Source organism: Protopterus annectens, chromosome 2.part2, assembly GCF_019279795.1.
Source record: "Protopterus annectens isolate FY-2018-M chromosome 2.part2, PAN1.0, whole genome shotgun sequence".
Taxonomy (NCBI): Eukaryota; Metazoa; Chordata; order Ceratodontiformes; family Protopteridae; genus Protopterus; species Protopterus annectens.
This window is the reverse complement of record NC_056730.1, coordinates 984,174,296-984,191,569: the sequence shown is the minus strand read 5'-3', so window position 1 is coordinate 984,191,569 and position 17,274 is coordinate 984,174,296. Positions and strand designations below refer to the sequence as shown.

General features: G+C 39.9%; 1 protein-coding gene across 3 annotated transcripts in view; it reads right to left on the bottom strand.

The window, feature by feature from the left end:
• EFNA5 (ephrin A5) overlaps positions 1 to 17,274 on the bottom strand; it is a 907,471-nt gene that overhangs the window by 783,614 nt on the left and 106,583 nt on the right. The window lies entirely within an intron of this gene.

The window sequence follows — 17,274 nt, the reverse complement described above, 5'->3', positions numbered from 1 at the left end:
CCAAATGGTCTTGAGGAAGCTGGAGGTTACAAGAAGCACTCACTAACTGCTGAGAGATTTCATAGCCCCAGAAGTTTTGTGAGGCAGAAGTAAATGAAACACATCATTGGATTTAAATCATAGACTGCAGTGGTGGTGCTGCGGTAGCGTTGTCGCCTCACAGTTAGACATTGCCCGTTCGATTCTCAGTTAGAGTGTCTTCTGTGTGGTGACATGCATGAATGGGTGTTCCTTCATTGAAGGTTGTGCATTAGGCCCGGCAAGCCAGCACGTAAAAATCTACTGCCAATCATTAGCGGACTGGAGTTCCGCTGTGGCGACCCCTAACCGGGAAAAGCTGAAAGACACAAACAAACGAACAGTGGATTTAAATCATAAATATCTGACTGATTAACGTATAGCTGGTACTCATTTGTAGAGTGCACTGATTTAAAAGTGGTAACATGCTCCGTGTATACTGTTCCAACACCGGATCCTGTTCACATTAAAAATGCCCACATACACTTTACAAGAGAGAATGTTTCATTTAGGTTGCATCTGTCATGCAACCTGCAACGTCTGTCTAGAGCCTACATTCTGCCCAGAACAAGTAGTTGAAAGTGGAAATTTCTCAGCATTTATTTTACTACATTTTGTACATGTCCCATTTACATTATTAAATTTATTACCATAACAATCTGGTAAATTATTTGATCAGATCTTGAACTTGTAGGACATTCTGCTGATCTAAAAAGTTAAAAAATACAGATGAAAGCCACAAAAGTGTGTGGTATTTTTTATAGATCTAGAAGATAGAAAACTCGATCCTAGGATTTAGGCAATCAAAACAATAATCTCTCTTCCTTCCACCATTACAATGCAATGCCTTAAGGGACAGATGACAGCATACACCTAATAACCACCTCTGTGTTTATGCAGTGTCAAGGTACCAGTAAAAGCACTGTCCTTTGTGTCAGAAGAGATACATGTTGTTCATAGTGTCAAACAGAAGGATAAGTCGAATACTGCCCTCCGGTAATTCAGGTGAGCACTCTTGGCTTGCTCACACACTATGCCTAGAAACTAAATAGGCTTGTTTATTTTTTTTTCTTTTCATGTGAAAAAAATAACGTACTTGCTTGCACAAACATCGAAGGCTCAGTATACAATCTAATTTTGTCAGAACCACTGGGCACTACAAGTGAATGGAGTTGTGCATGAAAAACTCTTTCCTCAGAAGTACATTACATCAAACCCACATCTAAGCCAACTACTTCAGGGGTACACTTTTCTTAGCTAAACTAAAAGACATCTAAGAATACAAAAGGATGTCTACAAGGGCAGTTTGTCTTTATTCACAGCTAATAACTTGAATTTCGCCCAACTGTAATATATAATGGAGATCAGCAAAAACAAAAAGATGCACATCAGTCAATTTGGATAGCAGTACAAACTGTTTTTCCAGACTTACATATGCACTCAGTATGTGTTTTGTATTCTGAACTAATTAATGCTAAGCCAACATATAATGTACGCTCAGGAAAGATTCAACTATGACCTCTGCCATAGTAGCTGTGCCCAACTCGTTCATTAAGACATGCTCATTTCATTCTTAGGTGACATCACCTTTGGTCACTTAGCACTAGAAATTTTTTATTAATTTACCTTTTAGGAAAACATAATGCAAAATGCTTTACGTCCTCATAACTGTAAACTAGGGTTTGCCACATTATAGAACTAGGTGTATATAATGTGTGATTTTACATTAATTCTTTGAAGTTGTTCACATTTTGTTGGTGCTTCTCTTAAAGTTGCAATCTAGCCTGTTTGTCTAGGCCTCAGCCATTCTGGAGTAATAGTGTCTTAGCCCAGGGCACTTAAACAGACTGGGATGCTGCAAGACACCGTGTTCAGAGGTATAAACAGAATATCAGCAGTGCAGTGGGCAAGAAAAAAACAGCAAATGTGGAGTTATACCTAGTTACTCAACTCACATCCCCTCACAAGCAATTATAAATGCTATAACTCTAAGGTCTATGATGCAATTTTATATAAACTTTAAGGTTTGAAAGAGGGCTTTAACTGTTCCATTTCCTTTTAATCCACTAGAGTTTTTGATGCAGAAGTAGCCACTACAATGTTAGCATGCATTCTGCTAGCTGCTTTCTCACTGGTTCAGTGCTCCTTCGTAACCCCTCGAAAGCAGAGATTTAATGTGGATAACACTCATGCAAAGCAACACTGCACATTTATTTTTGAAGTTTTATTGACATGCTACCAAGTAGGCTAAAGCAAAAACACTTTTCTTAGGTCCCTATAAAACCTGGGATTTCTTATTGTTGCCAAATCTCTGCAAACTCCTGTACCCTCTGAACCAATGCCATTATGAAACATTGTCAAAAGGTCAGGTCAGACTAGCATGTCACATTTCAGAGAATGCAATCTATTAAAGTGATGTGAAAGACAACACATATAGAATGAAAACATTGCTAACTACAAATGTATGGACACTGCATCAAGGGTAAAAAAAATACTTTCATATTAATTGCTTCATAAATCAACATCATGCTTTACTGTGCAAAACCTTTACAATCTTACAAATACATTTAATGAAAGAAACACGAAATGCAACTTATTTGTCCTACAAAAATAAGAACCTGTGAATGTAAACAAGGCTACACATATGTGGTTGTAACAGGGATGTTATATATGTGGATTGACTCAGAAAAATGTGAGAAAAAAGAAATGTCTTTGGAAATTCATTTTTTTCTGCCTTCTGAAGATGACAATCTGCCCTAGCCAAATGTCAAGTCCTGTTACACTTGATGCCTTTCTCTTTGGTGGATGCAAACAGACTCTCACACGCAATGCTGAGCTGCTCGGGACCATGGAGTGCCGGCAGGCCCTGGCAGCTGTCTGCCTTGTCAGTTCACTGCACTCCTGCATTGCATTACTTCTGCTTTTCTAACTTTTCCACTTCTGAGCACTATCAATTATGCACTAGAATAACACAGGCCCGTCTTGGCAATGTAACATAAAGAGCGATTATAGCCATACATAATTTATGCTTCTGCGTGCCGTGTTCCTTTTACTAGTGATACAGGCCCAGTGAGAGTTATGTACCATCAGCATTATCACTGCTTCCTCTCTTAATGTACTGTCAGCTCGTCACTAACTGCGGAGATCAATTATTAAATCACTGGTGGGATCACAGTGGGCTGCCCACTAATACCACAATCTTAGATAGGGTTTCAGTGAGGAAAGGAGACCACAGATATGAATAGTGTGGGGGGCCCAACTTCCACAAATGACATCCCCGTCACAGAAGGCTGTGAATATGGAGCAAGATTTCCACATGAGAATATTTTACCAGCCATCTCTTTTGTTTCCAATAACTGCAGGCCAGTGAATTTTAGGGGGATGGGAGACACCACGTTTGGATGATATACTTCTATGTAGTCATGTAACATGGAAATATCCCCAGGCATCTGGCACGGCTGAATTTAGTGGGCTTTTATACTTGTTTCCCAGATGAAAGCCTTTCAGAAAGACTATTGCACAAAACATCTTATACTATTCCAAATAGTGAAAATGCCTTTGTCATATGAAGGCACTATCTGAAAATGAGCAGGCCTTACTAAAATGAAATGAATACAAAATGAACAAGCAGCATGAGGGCATACATGCCATTTCTTAAAAAGACAGGTGCTCTGAAAAGCAGAACACTCTGTTATTACATTCATTTGCTTTTAGATATTAAAAAGTTTGTCAGTATAATAGAAATTCAGGCCTTCTCATAATTTAGGCATTTCAGTCAGAACTTTGTAAGATGTGGCCCTGAATGAAACACTGCAGTCATTTACTAGAGTGCCCCATGCCAGGTAAGAAGCTAAGAAGGTAGCTCTTTTTTCCTTTTATTTCCAAAAGATATCCAATCTCCCTGGCAACAACTGCTCCTCCATTATAACCAGCTGTAGTCTAATGAAAGCAGTCTGAGCATTACTACACTCACCTAAATGTAAATGGGGATCCTTGCCTTTTATGTCAACAGTGAATGTGCTCATCTAAGAGGAACTTATACCCTAAGCTGTTTGACAGAGTCAAGGGTTGGGAGTCAGTAATGCTGTGCATCGATTACACTCAGTACTAAATGGAAAGTGCTGTCTGACACGGGTATGGGACCGAGCTTGGTAAGGACTATTAAAGCCACCCAGACCTTTGTTAAACTTCCAGATCAAGTATTACTCCCCTTGCCACTTTTCTGTAGGGGTGCCAAGGGTGTACTAATGTATTTATTATTTTGTACCATCTCGATGAATGCATGTATGAAAGTTTTCTCTCATTAATGATTTTTACACTCGTACAGATATGCTGTTCAGCCAAAGCACAATATTATTCATGTGTCTCTCTACAGTCTCCAGTACTCCGGTTCTGCTGTTTCATGCTCCTTTCTATTCTAAAAAAAATCAATTCAACCTTCTGCTTAGACACAACACAAATGAGAAGTACCCTTTGTGTTTCCACCTGCCTTACCTGCGACAACTAAATACAAGCACCAAATACTGTACTCTGTTCTAAGCTACATACTTCTAGAGGAAAAACTATCCTCTGAGGAATGCACCAAAAACTGCTCTGTGACCAGCACTGCAGTTCCACCCAAGGAGCAGCTGTAGTTAAAATGTGAGTTTCCCTGTGATAATTAGAGCAGCCTGGAAGTAATCAAACACCCCAGTCTGCCACAATGTTGTGAACGAAGGGTAACACAAACTTGTTATTCAAACAGAAAAGGGCAATTAAGGATTAACTGCAAAGTTATGTTCTAACTACTACCAAGATACTATGAAAACAGATCCTCTGAAAAGATGACATATTGACACAACAAGCTAGCAAGGATTTGAGGCTGTAATAACACTTTTTGTTGTTGCAGATATTACTATAGACAGTACATTTCTATGTTAATGGTGCCAGAGCCTTCAACAGCCATCAGGATTATTTATTATATAAACAACAGTGCCCAACTGTCTCCCGTTCATAACAAATCACACTATGTCTATCAACTTTCTCCAAAACTGTACTTAGATCCGTACTGTAGCACTAACTGTGGAAGAAACTGAAATACGAGCAAGGTGCAGTCTCCACAACAGCCCTGCATAGCGACTGAACAGGCCGAGGTCAGACCACATTACAGCAACAACAACATCAACACAAAGGGTTCATGGCAGCAAAACGTATGTGTGTAATCACATGGCTCTACAAGTTCTAAACTACAAAGGTCATCACATGTGTTGTTAAATGTTTATATGAATCTGTAGAAAAGCAAAAATGCATTTAATGAAATGTTCAGAGTACGCATGGGTGATATCTATGAGACAGATCACCTGCAATGTTTTTTTTTTAATTAAATAGTCATAATTATTAAAAAGAAACAGAGAATCTTTTATTTTATTAATCACTGTCTCTGGCTTGCATTTTTTTTTTTTTGCGAAATGCGGGTTTCAAATACACACTGAAGTAACTACATCCCTTGCCCCCTTAAAATACATAGATGACTTTGCACAACTTAAACGAAGAAAAGCATCATAGGTTCATAGGATGTTACTAGGCTAATGACCCTAGGGCCTTTACAAACTTAGCTGTATAAAAACCTGAGTACCCTTATTGAACATATTTAGATGGTCATTGTTAGCAGAGCAATTCTGTGATCAGTACCAACTGCCTCGGTCTATAAGGGTCATAGGTGTCACCCCCCTCCCCCCGGGATGAATTTACGATCACCCATCCAGTTGTCAAGGTTGCACTTGAATTGGGTCATTGAGGAGCTCTGCTTCACATGGAGTGGGAGCTTATTTCAAAGGAGTGGTAATCGCTGGGAGATACATCTGTCTCTCCAACATGTTCTGTTAATGTCACAGGCTAGGCTGAGATCCTTGGAGTAAGTTATTCTTGTCCCATCTGATTTGCAGATATATAGCAATTCACTTAGGGCAGAGTCCGAGACTGCTCTGTAGGCCAGGCACAGGTCACCTCTCAGCAGCCTGTATAAGATAGTGACAAGTCTTTCAGTCTTTCCACGTATGTCATGTTTTGGAGGCCTTTGATTCTCTTGGTAAGAAACTTCTGTGGTTTCTCCAGTTGCTGCAGCTAACTGGTGAGGTACATACAGACGACAGCCTTGTACTCAATTACTGGTCTGATAAGGGTCAAGTACAGTGGAGCTATAACCACCCTGGTCTGGATGTGATGCCGTTATTTACGAGATCCGCGATGTGGAATGCTTTTCTTACCACTACAGACACATGATGATCGAAGTTTAGATTGCTATATACCTGTGTTCCCAAGTCTCACTCCACTGAGTCTGAGCTTAGAGGGGTGCTATCTATATCATAATTAGCAGGGATTACTTCTTTACCAAATGGGATAATGAGACATTTTTTGCATCAAGTTTTAGTCTGTGAATTTAACACCAATCATTTTTCTGCATCAGCCCTTTCTGTAACATATTAACATTGTTGGGGGATTCTATGACTGCAGCCAGTTTACAGTCATCTGCAAACTTGGTAAGCCACAGGCCATCTACCTTCACCTGGACTTCAGAGAAATAGATTCCAAACATTAGAGGGGTCCAACACAGATCCTTGCGGTACCCCACAAGTAAATGGTCTACTGGTGGAAGTGGACTCCTCAAATTTGACAATGTGCATTCTGTCAGTGAGCCATTTGGCTACCCATCTAGTAATGTATGGATTAATCCACAGCTGGGAGAGTTTCTCTATGATACTTGAATGGGGGATTGTGTCAAAAGCCTTGGCTAAATATAGATAAGCAGTATGTACTGTTTTGCCCTCATCCTGGGCTTTGGTAACATTCTCAAAGAAGTCCACCAGGTTTAATAAGCAAGATCTATGCTTGATGGTGCCAAACTGGGTTGGGACAAGAGTTTGAAGGTTGCATATGTCCTTGTGGAAAAGGTCCATGATGATTCTTTATGGATCGATAGTTCCCAGGGTCAGCTGATAGACCCCTTTTGTGCAAGGGGATTACTATTACTGTTTTCCACTCTTCCAGGATAAAGCCAGTTCTCAGGCTATGTTTAAATAGAGTGCAGAGTGGTTCTGCTAGGTCTTGTTTTAGATTCTTTAGTAAGCAGCCTGGGATGTTATCTGGTCCCATAGACGCTGTGTTTTTGGTCTTGGAAAGTGCCTGTATGACCTGTTCTTTGGAGATACTCAGCAGAGTAATGGTGTCAGGAATGCTTTGGGGTATGTCAGGTGGGGACAGGGGGGTGAAGTTACTGCCAAATCTGTTGGCTAGCAGGATGGCAATTTCCTCAGGCTCACTGTGAGTGGAACTGTCCATTATAAGTTCGGCACACAGCTGGGCATTCCCTGTTACCAAGCAGTTTGGACATAGCTAAGGAATACCTTATGATTGTCTTTATCTAGGGATGCTAATTAAAACTCACAGTGAGCCTTAGATGACATAACATTACACATGATTTGCTTGTTCAAGCTGTAGAGAGCATTCTTCCTCTCATGGGTTAGTTCCTTCCTTTTCTTAGATGTCAATTTCTTCCTTTGGTTGTACAACTTATTTATACTTATAGTCCATTAGGGTGGCTTGTTTTTTCAGGAAGACCTGGTTTTGTTCCTGTTAGGTAAAGCCAAATCAATGCATCTGTGGGTAATTGTGTATTCCTCTGCATAGGAGACATTGTTGTCTATGTTGTCATGAGCTTTGAAACTTTTTATGCCATTGCTCAGTAGGCAATAATTTGCTTTGGAGGCATTTTTCATTTTTTTTTCACCTGTAGGGATGTCAGGTTTGATCTCTACTTCAGATAATACAGATTTATGGTCTAACCTTACCAGAGAGGGCAACACACTGAGGGTAATGCAGTAACCCCCCCCCCACATTGGTGAGCACCAGGTCCAGGATATTTGAGTCCCTTGTGGGGTGCAGACCAACTGTTCCAGGGTATTTGAATTAACAAAGTCAAGGAACCTCGTAGTGATTGTGTTTGTATTTGTGCAGGTCACCCAACTGATGGCAGGATAGTTGAAATCTCCCATGACGAAGCTGTTCAGCACTATACTGAATGACTGTAACAAGTCCAGGAACGCTATGCTTCTCCTGGTTCATGGTGGGGGACCTGTAGCTAGTGATGATGTGGAAGGGTATTTTTCCTATAATTATTTGGACTGGAGTAGCTCAAGAGAGTCATACTGTTTTACCAGTCTTGAGGTGTATTTGGATTTAATGAAGATGGATACACCTCCACCTTTGGTTCTTTCATGCTCGTTTTGTGGTCTGAATGTGTGAAAGGCATTGTAGCCTTGTATGGCCAGGGTACTCTCAGAGGCCTTGAACCAAGTCTCTGTGGCTGCACAAATGTCAGCATTTTCCAAGGTGAGGAGTGCTTCCAGTGAATTTACTGTTTGAGCTCCTTGCATTTAGCAGCGTGACCCTGAGTTTGTCTTTAGTGGATTTCTTTACATCAGAAGTTTTGTTGTTTGGACATTGTATAAAAAAGGCACAATGGGGGAGGGAAGCATTTTTGCCAGTATACAAATGTCCTGAGGAGACAGGTGAAGGCCATCTCTGGCAAAGCACCATGGACTGTCGACCATGTCTTCCCAGGCAGACAGATACTGGATCCCCTGGAGTGACACAAAAAGCTTAGCCAATTATTGAAATCAATAGCTTTGTCTGTATTGTGGCATCATCCTAGGTGAAGGTAGAATGATGCTTAGGGCTAAGGACATACCTGCCTGGGAAACATAATCTGAGAGTTTGCTCATGTCTCTCTTCATATAGTCCAGAGAGGTACATCTCAAGTCATTCACACCAACATGCACTATGACAAATTCATAATGGTAATTGTTGCTGAGCGACTTGAGTGCGTGCTTGATTTGATGGATCCTGGCACATGACAGGCAGCTGACCGTGACCTTCTACTTGTTCCACCTGGTGAGGCAGAATCTGTGTGTCTCACTACTGAGTTGACTATAACCAGAACATTTGGTTTTCAGGTGTTTTGCCTTAGGGTCTTAATTGCAGAGACACTGACATGTGTGTCATTATATGTGGTGGTGGATTCTGTTCGTGTACCAGTATGCATATGATGTTTGTGCTCGAGAGGTCTCTGCTCTTTTGGTAGTCTCTTAGTGAGTGCCTACACATATGCGCATTTATGTGTCATGACCTTCTCTTGTGTGACAGGGAAGTTGTGTGTGCTGACAACCTGTTGTATGTTTTGTTTGCTGTTATGTGAGAGGACTGATTCTAATTTCATGGTATAGTTACATCTCTCACATGGTGCTCCGGTTTCCTCCCACATCCCAAAGACATGCAGTAGGTGGATTGGACACTCTAAATTGGCCCTAGATGTGTGTGTGTGTGTGTATGCCTTCTGTGGAAGGTTGGCGCCGAGCTGGCAACTCGACACCGTAAAAACTCCACTGCCAATCATGAGCGGACAGAGGATCTGCTGTGGCGACCCCTAACCGGGAAAAGCCGAAAGAAGAAGAAGTTACATCTCTCACATACTGTATTTCCTTCTTTTAGGAGCAAGTGGTTGTCAGAATGCATGTGGCGATTGCTACATTGCCTCAGGATGCCCATGTCAATCAGACTGGCTGGAGAAATTGTGGGAAACTTTCCGTCCATATTGTAGTTACTATTGGGGATGGGCTAGATGGACCAGGATTTACTTATGAGACTAACAAGAGTGGCTATTCTGTGGACGGCTAATGGTGGAAGAAGGCATTAACACCTCAGAATGCACAGCTGAGTTGCTTGCTGGGTAGCAATGCACAGCTGAGTTGCTTGCTGGGTAGCAATGCACAGCTGTTTTTCACACAGTGAGGCAGTGGGGTCAAGGAGGGTTCTCTAGCAGCTATCAAGGGAAAATAGTTGTTTCTAAGCATTTGCATCTATACATGGCAATGCTAAATCCCATTGCATGGTGCTCAGCTACATGCAAATGCGGTGCTTAAATACAAGCAAAGTTAAACAGTTTAAACACAACCCAGCCAATGGGAGAGCCCAAAACTGTGCTTTATTCCAACAATCCCCAACTCAGATGGGTCCTGGGCTGCACACTTCTGCCACAAGGGTGCAAGAGGGCCTTTCTAATGTAGGACTGTTGGTTTTAGTGCTCAATTTATAACAGACTAGATTCAGCAGCTCTGAATCTAGCCTAAGCTATGGACTACAGAACTACTGGGATTTCAAGGTGCAGAAAAATAAACAGTCAAAGCAGCAACTATAGCAAAAAAAAAGACAGCATTTGAGCAAAATACAGTTCAAAACAGTGCAGTGCAAGCTTAAAATATACTTATTTTTTGTTGATGACAGTGGTTGCCTTGGATTTAGCTCATATCACTCCAGGTCTCTGGCTAAGTTGCCAAACTCAGAGCAGCTCCGCCAAACTGATGTTTTACTACTACTAAATGGAAAGGAAACCAGTTGGTATTTGATAAGCAGTCCAAAGAATCTCTTGTTAATTTAGCTGAAAACACAATTCTGGGTGCATTTGGCCCAAATGAAATTGTATATCCTTAGAGATAAACTATCACAATATTAAAAACTTGTTGACATGAGACATATGTCTTATTGCATTCCTGCAGTCTGCAAAAATCTCTAGCTATTCCACTTATTTTGCCCTCATTGTAGTATTAGTTCACTAACACATTGCCTGTGTTTCGACTTTAATGCATATGTTTATTGTGTTGTGCAAAAAAGGCCTTATATAGTATATTATCCTATTCATCTGGAGAAGTTATTAACGAAAATCACCCCCAAGCCCACATTAGTCTTTGCTCAGGTTTATGAACTACCTTACCACTCTAAACATGCACTCTGAATTGGTTACTAATTGCTGATCAGCTAATAAACACACTGCTGCATTCATGTAAAGATCTCAGTATGCAACATAGTAGCTATTTCATCTGTCTAACATGAATGTTGGTAGCCATATCAGGGCAAACTAATTCCAAATAACTAGATCTGTACAACTAATATTTACTTTGCATATAAATTATCCTTACAATTGGTAGTAACCGTATGATGTATCCATTTGCATTATATTCTACAGGTCATGAATCCTTAAGCAAAATGCGTTACCACTAGTATCCCTACATTTCACTGGATTTGTTCTCTCATAATGTATGCTACTTGTCTCTCTCTCTCTTTCTCTCTCTCCTGCACTACATAGCTTCATGCTGGAAATCCAGATCACCCATTGCTGCCTGGTGTACAATTTCTAGAGATGTATATTAACTTTCAACTATATTGCATTTTACTAATTCTTGACATTGTCTCACATTTGTTCTGTTCCAAAGCTGGCGGTTCTTAGTTGTACATATTATCATCATCTAGTCTTGCGTAAGTTCTGCATAAATTTGCTTCGGAATGTATTTTTAAGTAGATAACTGGAACTAAAAGGCCCAACTCAGTCACTCGTCAAAAAAATAAATAAATGCATGAATGAACAACTAAAAGAACAAGCAGAATTACATAAATATTAACAACAGAAAAAAAAAAAATGGCACAGAAGCTGAGCACTTCTAAGTCAGCTCTTTTAGAAACGATCAACTCCCGAGCCAGTATTTTCTATTTATGACATATGCTTCTAATTATGGTCATCCCAAACCTAACTTATACCCATTTTTATGTAAATTAAGATTATTTTTGTTACTATATATGCATGAATGGGCGTTCCTTCGTTGAAGGTTGTGCGTTAGGCCTGGCAAGCCAGCACGTAAAAACCTACTGCCAATCATTAGCGGACAGGAGTTCTGCTGTGGCGACCCCTAACTGGGAAAAGCCGAAAGACACAAACAAACTATATATATATATATATATATATATATATATATATATATATATATATATATATATGTATATATAGATATGTGTCTGTGTGTGTGGTCCAGAAAAAAATAAGCTTTTACACAACTGGATGGTGCAGTCAGAAAGTATTGTGTGCACAGTTAATTTTGCTTCAGAGGCTTTTGAGGAACTCACATTTATACAACTATTGAATCTGATTCAACTTTGCTGCAAGAACTTCAGGCAGTACTGCTTAGGTGTGAAGACTACAAGACACCAAACCCTCTCACAGTTCCTGATGAATCCCTTGATTTAACAACACAGTAGAAATATGCTCCTAATGACTCCTCTCCTTGAGTAAACCTAATCCAACACTACTTACTACCTCATCTCTCCGTAAGTTGCACTACACTCATAAATCTGCTTGTAAAAATCAACTTAAAACAGGCTACTAAGCAGAATGAGAAAGCAATGACACCCAAAGCACTCAAAAATCCACCAATGACTGTTAGGAAATATCCCAATATCGATCCTAATAAGTTAAAAGCCACACTTTATTGAGCAAAAAAAACTATTCATTTATATCTCTTTCGAGTTTTTTGTTTTTTCTTCTTAATTTAAAAGTGTCTTAATTTAAAAACTTGTAAAAATGTCTGCAGCTTCTGTTTCACAGTTTCAAGTGGGCCCCAATAGTACATCCTTCCAGCTCTAACATGAACTTGTTACAATTATCTGGATTTGCTTACCTCAGGCACTCTAGCTGTACATGTCTGCATAGATAATCTCATGATTCTCACTGGCACCTCTCTATCTCGTTTACACCTTACTATCTGCATGAGAAGAGCCTTGCTGATAACTAGCGGCCTAAACATAATACACAGCATGTCTCTTAAGCTATTCATTAGTCTCATAAAAACTGTCCAGACTGTTGAGGTCACTGATTGCACCTCAGTTCTTAGCCCATCTGAAGGATGAAGGGCATTACATAAACTGTCACAGTTTTGTGTATGTGAACTACTTCTGGGATCAGCTCATTTTTACGTAGTCAGTAAGATGCGTCAAAGATCATAAACTGGTGATGCCTATCCCTATATAGATTTAAGTAGATGGGTCAAAGATCCTAAACTGGAGATGTATATCCATATATGGACAGTAAGAATGAGGCACGAAAGTAATTTTGTATAGATAACTCTGTTGTACAACATTCATAATGTTGTTGTTGTATCTTTCGGCTTTTCCCGGTTAGGGGTCACCACAGTGGAACTCCGGTCCACTAATGATTGGCAGTAGATTTTTACGTACCGAGTTGCCAGCCCTGACGCACAACCTTCAACGAAAGTACGCCCATTCACACATGTCTCCACACAGAAGACGCTTTAGCTGAGAATCGACTACTGCAGCACCACCACCGCAGTTGTATGTTGTACAACATTCATAATACAGAATCTGAATGGGTGTTCCATCCTAGTTATCCATACAGTACATCTCTTCACTAACACATCCCTGTATTTGGGGAGAAAAAAGACACTGCATTTTCTGTTTGCTATTTCTGGCTTCTGTCTAAGGGTTATATGTATTTATTTGTTTATTCATTCATTTATTTGTTTATTATCTGGAGTAGAACACATTATGACAGCATAGTATGTACACATTAGCTCAGTATGCAATACGTATACACATGCCAATGTTACAGGAAGTGGGAGGCATAAGCATCGGTTTAGAAAAGCATGGAGATGAGTCATGTATGGAAACAAAAATTGCTGGTAAGGGAAACTTATGGACTGGGAAAATTTAGAAGAACAAAAAAGGTGTGAATACAGTTACTGAAGAGGACTGAAGAAGAAATACAAAAGAGAATGTCAAAGCTGTTATATGGACTATTCGCAGTGAGAGCTGCGAGGGATACTGAACCATAACAGTTTTATTTATTTAACATTTGTTACCAGGAAAGTCCAACTTGAAACAAAGCCAATTTTCAGCCGAGACCCAGGGAGAAATGCTCCAGACACATGTCTTTGTAATGTGGGAGGAAACTGGAGTACTCTGAGGAAACCCACATGAACACAGGGAGGACATGCAGACTCCACACAGAAGGCACTCCAGCAGAGATTCGAACCAGAGAACCTCTTGCTGTGAGGTGACAACACTACTGCTGCACCACTGTGCCGTATTTAGTTCAATAGACTGGACATTAAAAGCGGTGGGGCACTGGGCAGTATGCACTGCATGTGGGTTATAATTATATAACAATAGCCCTTAAGTAACACTGGAATTGCACCTGCTTAAAAAGATGTGGGGGGTTTGTTTTGTTTTTAAGTTCACTGTGAATGTTCAGGATCAGAATGTATGAATTTTATATCTACAGGAAGGGATTCCCATGTTATAAACTAAAACTGAGAAGGAGTGTTCACTGCATTTAAGTGTATTCGAGGGGTTTGGAGGTTTAGTAGTAAGTATGAATGAGATCTCAAGTTATAAGGGGTGGATTTTTCAGATAGTTTACCTGTCAAAAAGGGAAAGAGGTGTACATTAACAGGTTTAAATATGAAGGATGCCAAAAGGAGTGTGGTTTGTAACAACGTTAGATTATTTTCTGAAGCTGTAGCAATGACTGATAAGCCATATTCAAGTTGGGGAAGAACTCATTCTTCTATAGATGTTAGTTCAGGATTTCAGCAATGACATTATTCTGACAGGCAGGTGCCACGGTGGTGCTGCGATTAGCATTGCCACCTCACAGCAAGAGGTTCTCTGGTTCGATCCTTAGCTGGGGTGCCTTCTGTGCAGAGTCTGCATGTCCTCCCTGTGGTCGCGTGGGTTTCCTCCGGGTACTCAGGTTTCCTCCCACATCCCAAAAGACATGCTGTAGGTGGATTGGACACTCTAAATTGGCCCTAGGTGTGTGTGTGCCTTCTGTGGAAGGTTGGGTGCTGAGCTGGCAACTTGACACCGTAAAACTCCACTGCCAATCATGAGCGAATAGGTGATCCGCTGTGGTGACCCCTAACCGGGAAAAAGCCGAAAGAAGAAGATTACTCTGACAGGCAACACAAGTGGTGAAGTTACAGGGTAAAACCTTTCTACCATTTATGATAATAATGGTAGCACAGTTATGCAGTACTGTTACTTAACTAACACAGCAAGAACAGAAAATTGTGCACGCAATCCAAAAACATCTGGAACATCACATGCAACACAATAATGTGATTTTTCAACATTTTTTTAGCTTACCTTTGCACCATGGTATGTGGTTAAAAACCATCGAACAGCAGATCTAATCATTAAGGGTGCAGTTTTACTAGGATAATCTACGCATATAGTTAAGACTACTGCAGCAGTGATCAATATGGTAAACATAGTGCAGTTGTGTAAGTGAACTTACCATAACAGTAGATGTTCGAATGGTCAGTACTGCATTAGCCACTTCCTCCCTCATTCACCTTGTTGTTCAGTGTGTTTTTTATGCTAGGATGTGTACATTTATGTTTTGTTGCCCCTAGCATCATCCTTTCGGGGATCAGCTTCCCTCTCTCTTTTGGCAAGAAAGCTTTGAAGGGCTTGGTGCCAAAATGTGTCTTTTAGTCAGCTCAGCTCAAGCTACCTGACGTTTGGATGTATGGAAGGTGCCCTGAAGCTTTGGAAGCTGGACGGCTGTTGCATCTTTCACAAGCTGTAACCCATACACCTAAGGCTACTGCAGCACTGCTGCACGTCTGCACTTCACTGACGTCTCCTGTTTTAATATAATCAGTCTTGGATATATGCAACTCAAATACTTCACAATGTCTTAATATAAATGGTTTTCCTGAAAGTACAACATTAGACAACATCCAGAAAGTACAGGCGCATTCTCAATCACCACTTTTAAATGGGAAAAGTAAGGTAGACGGTCTAGTAACACATAAATGGAACATGTGATCTTAGACTACAATATCAGGCTACACAAATTGCGCATGACTTGACCTCTTTTTCCTCATATGTGCGTGCGAAGGTCTGATAGCTCTGCTTGTCTTAAGCCCACAGTTTTAATATTTTATTGGGCCCACAGCACAAAGCATGCTTCATTCAGTACAAGGAAATGCTTTAACTTTTCATTCATTGTTCCACAATCCTGCACAAGTAGAAAACATGAGCAGGCACTGAAAGTCCACAAGGCAATGACATGCAGAGGATGAGCTTCCTAATTATAATAAACATACGAAGTTTATTACTTAATAATTCTACTATTAATGCAAATCTAATTGTGATATATTTTTTAAATCTAAGTTAACAGTATCACTGCCTCTGTCTTTTTTTTCTCTTAAGGTATTATAATATTGACAATTTCAGCATCAGAAATCATATTTTTTTTCACTAAATAATATTACCACCAAACTGAAAAAAAAAGTTTCATTCCAGCTTACTAATTGAATTTACCTGCAAGAATAAATCAATGTTTGCTAATACTTCAGTATTAACATAGTCTGATAAGATTACAAAGAGGCTTTTGTTCTGTCAAAGAGTAGGGATTCAAAAAGCAGTTGTTCATTTCATACAGAATACAACAGCTAACACAGTTGATCATAGTTGATCAGGTTACCTGCCCAGTTTAATACACAGTATCCCAAATCTGTCAGCTTCACTTGTGAAATACCCCATACATCTTCTATACTTGTTTTGGTTATACATCTCAGAATATTATCAGACAATAAAGAAAAAAAACTGACACATCCACACATATCAAACAACCCAAAAGTGAAAAATTGTTTGTTTGTGTCTTTCGGCTTTTCACGGTTAGGGGTCGCCACAGCGGAACTCTGGTCATCTAATGATTGGTAGTTGATTTTTACATGCCGAGTTACCAGCCCTGATGCACAACCTTCAACAAAAGTACGCCCATTCACGCATGTCTCCATGCAGAAGACGCTCTAGCTGAGAATCGAACCGGACAGCGTCTTAAATCTATTTTTAAATCCCATCTACATAGCTAATAACAATATGTTTATTACACTGCTATAACATATGCTCCAAGCAGTAGCCCAGCAAATGAGCTTATGATACAATCTGCAAGGTTCCTACTGTAGATTTCCTAGCTTCATCCTCTTCATTATAACACACCTCTCCATATCCCTTTATCACTGCTTTTCTGTGGTCTTTACTGCATGATGCCCTAACCTTGTAACACCATTAATAAGACTGACGATGTGTTAAACCATGTGGCTTGGATACCAGGTCTACTCTGAATGTTTATACTCCAGTACACAAATCCTCATTACTGATTATTAAACTGCATTCAATGTACTTCAATTATTTCTCTTTTCTTATGCAAGTAGATAATGGTTAAAAATGAACCCTGCTCATGTACACCAAGCTTGCAAAAATATCCATTTATTTCTGTAAGTATTACCGTATGAGACCACATAATTATTTATTTGTAAAAATATGAATGGAAAGCAAATGAAGGAAGAACAAATTGTGAATATT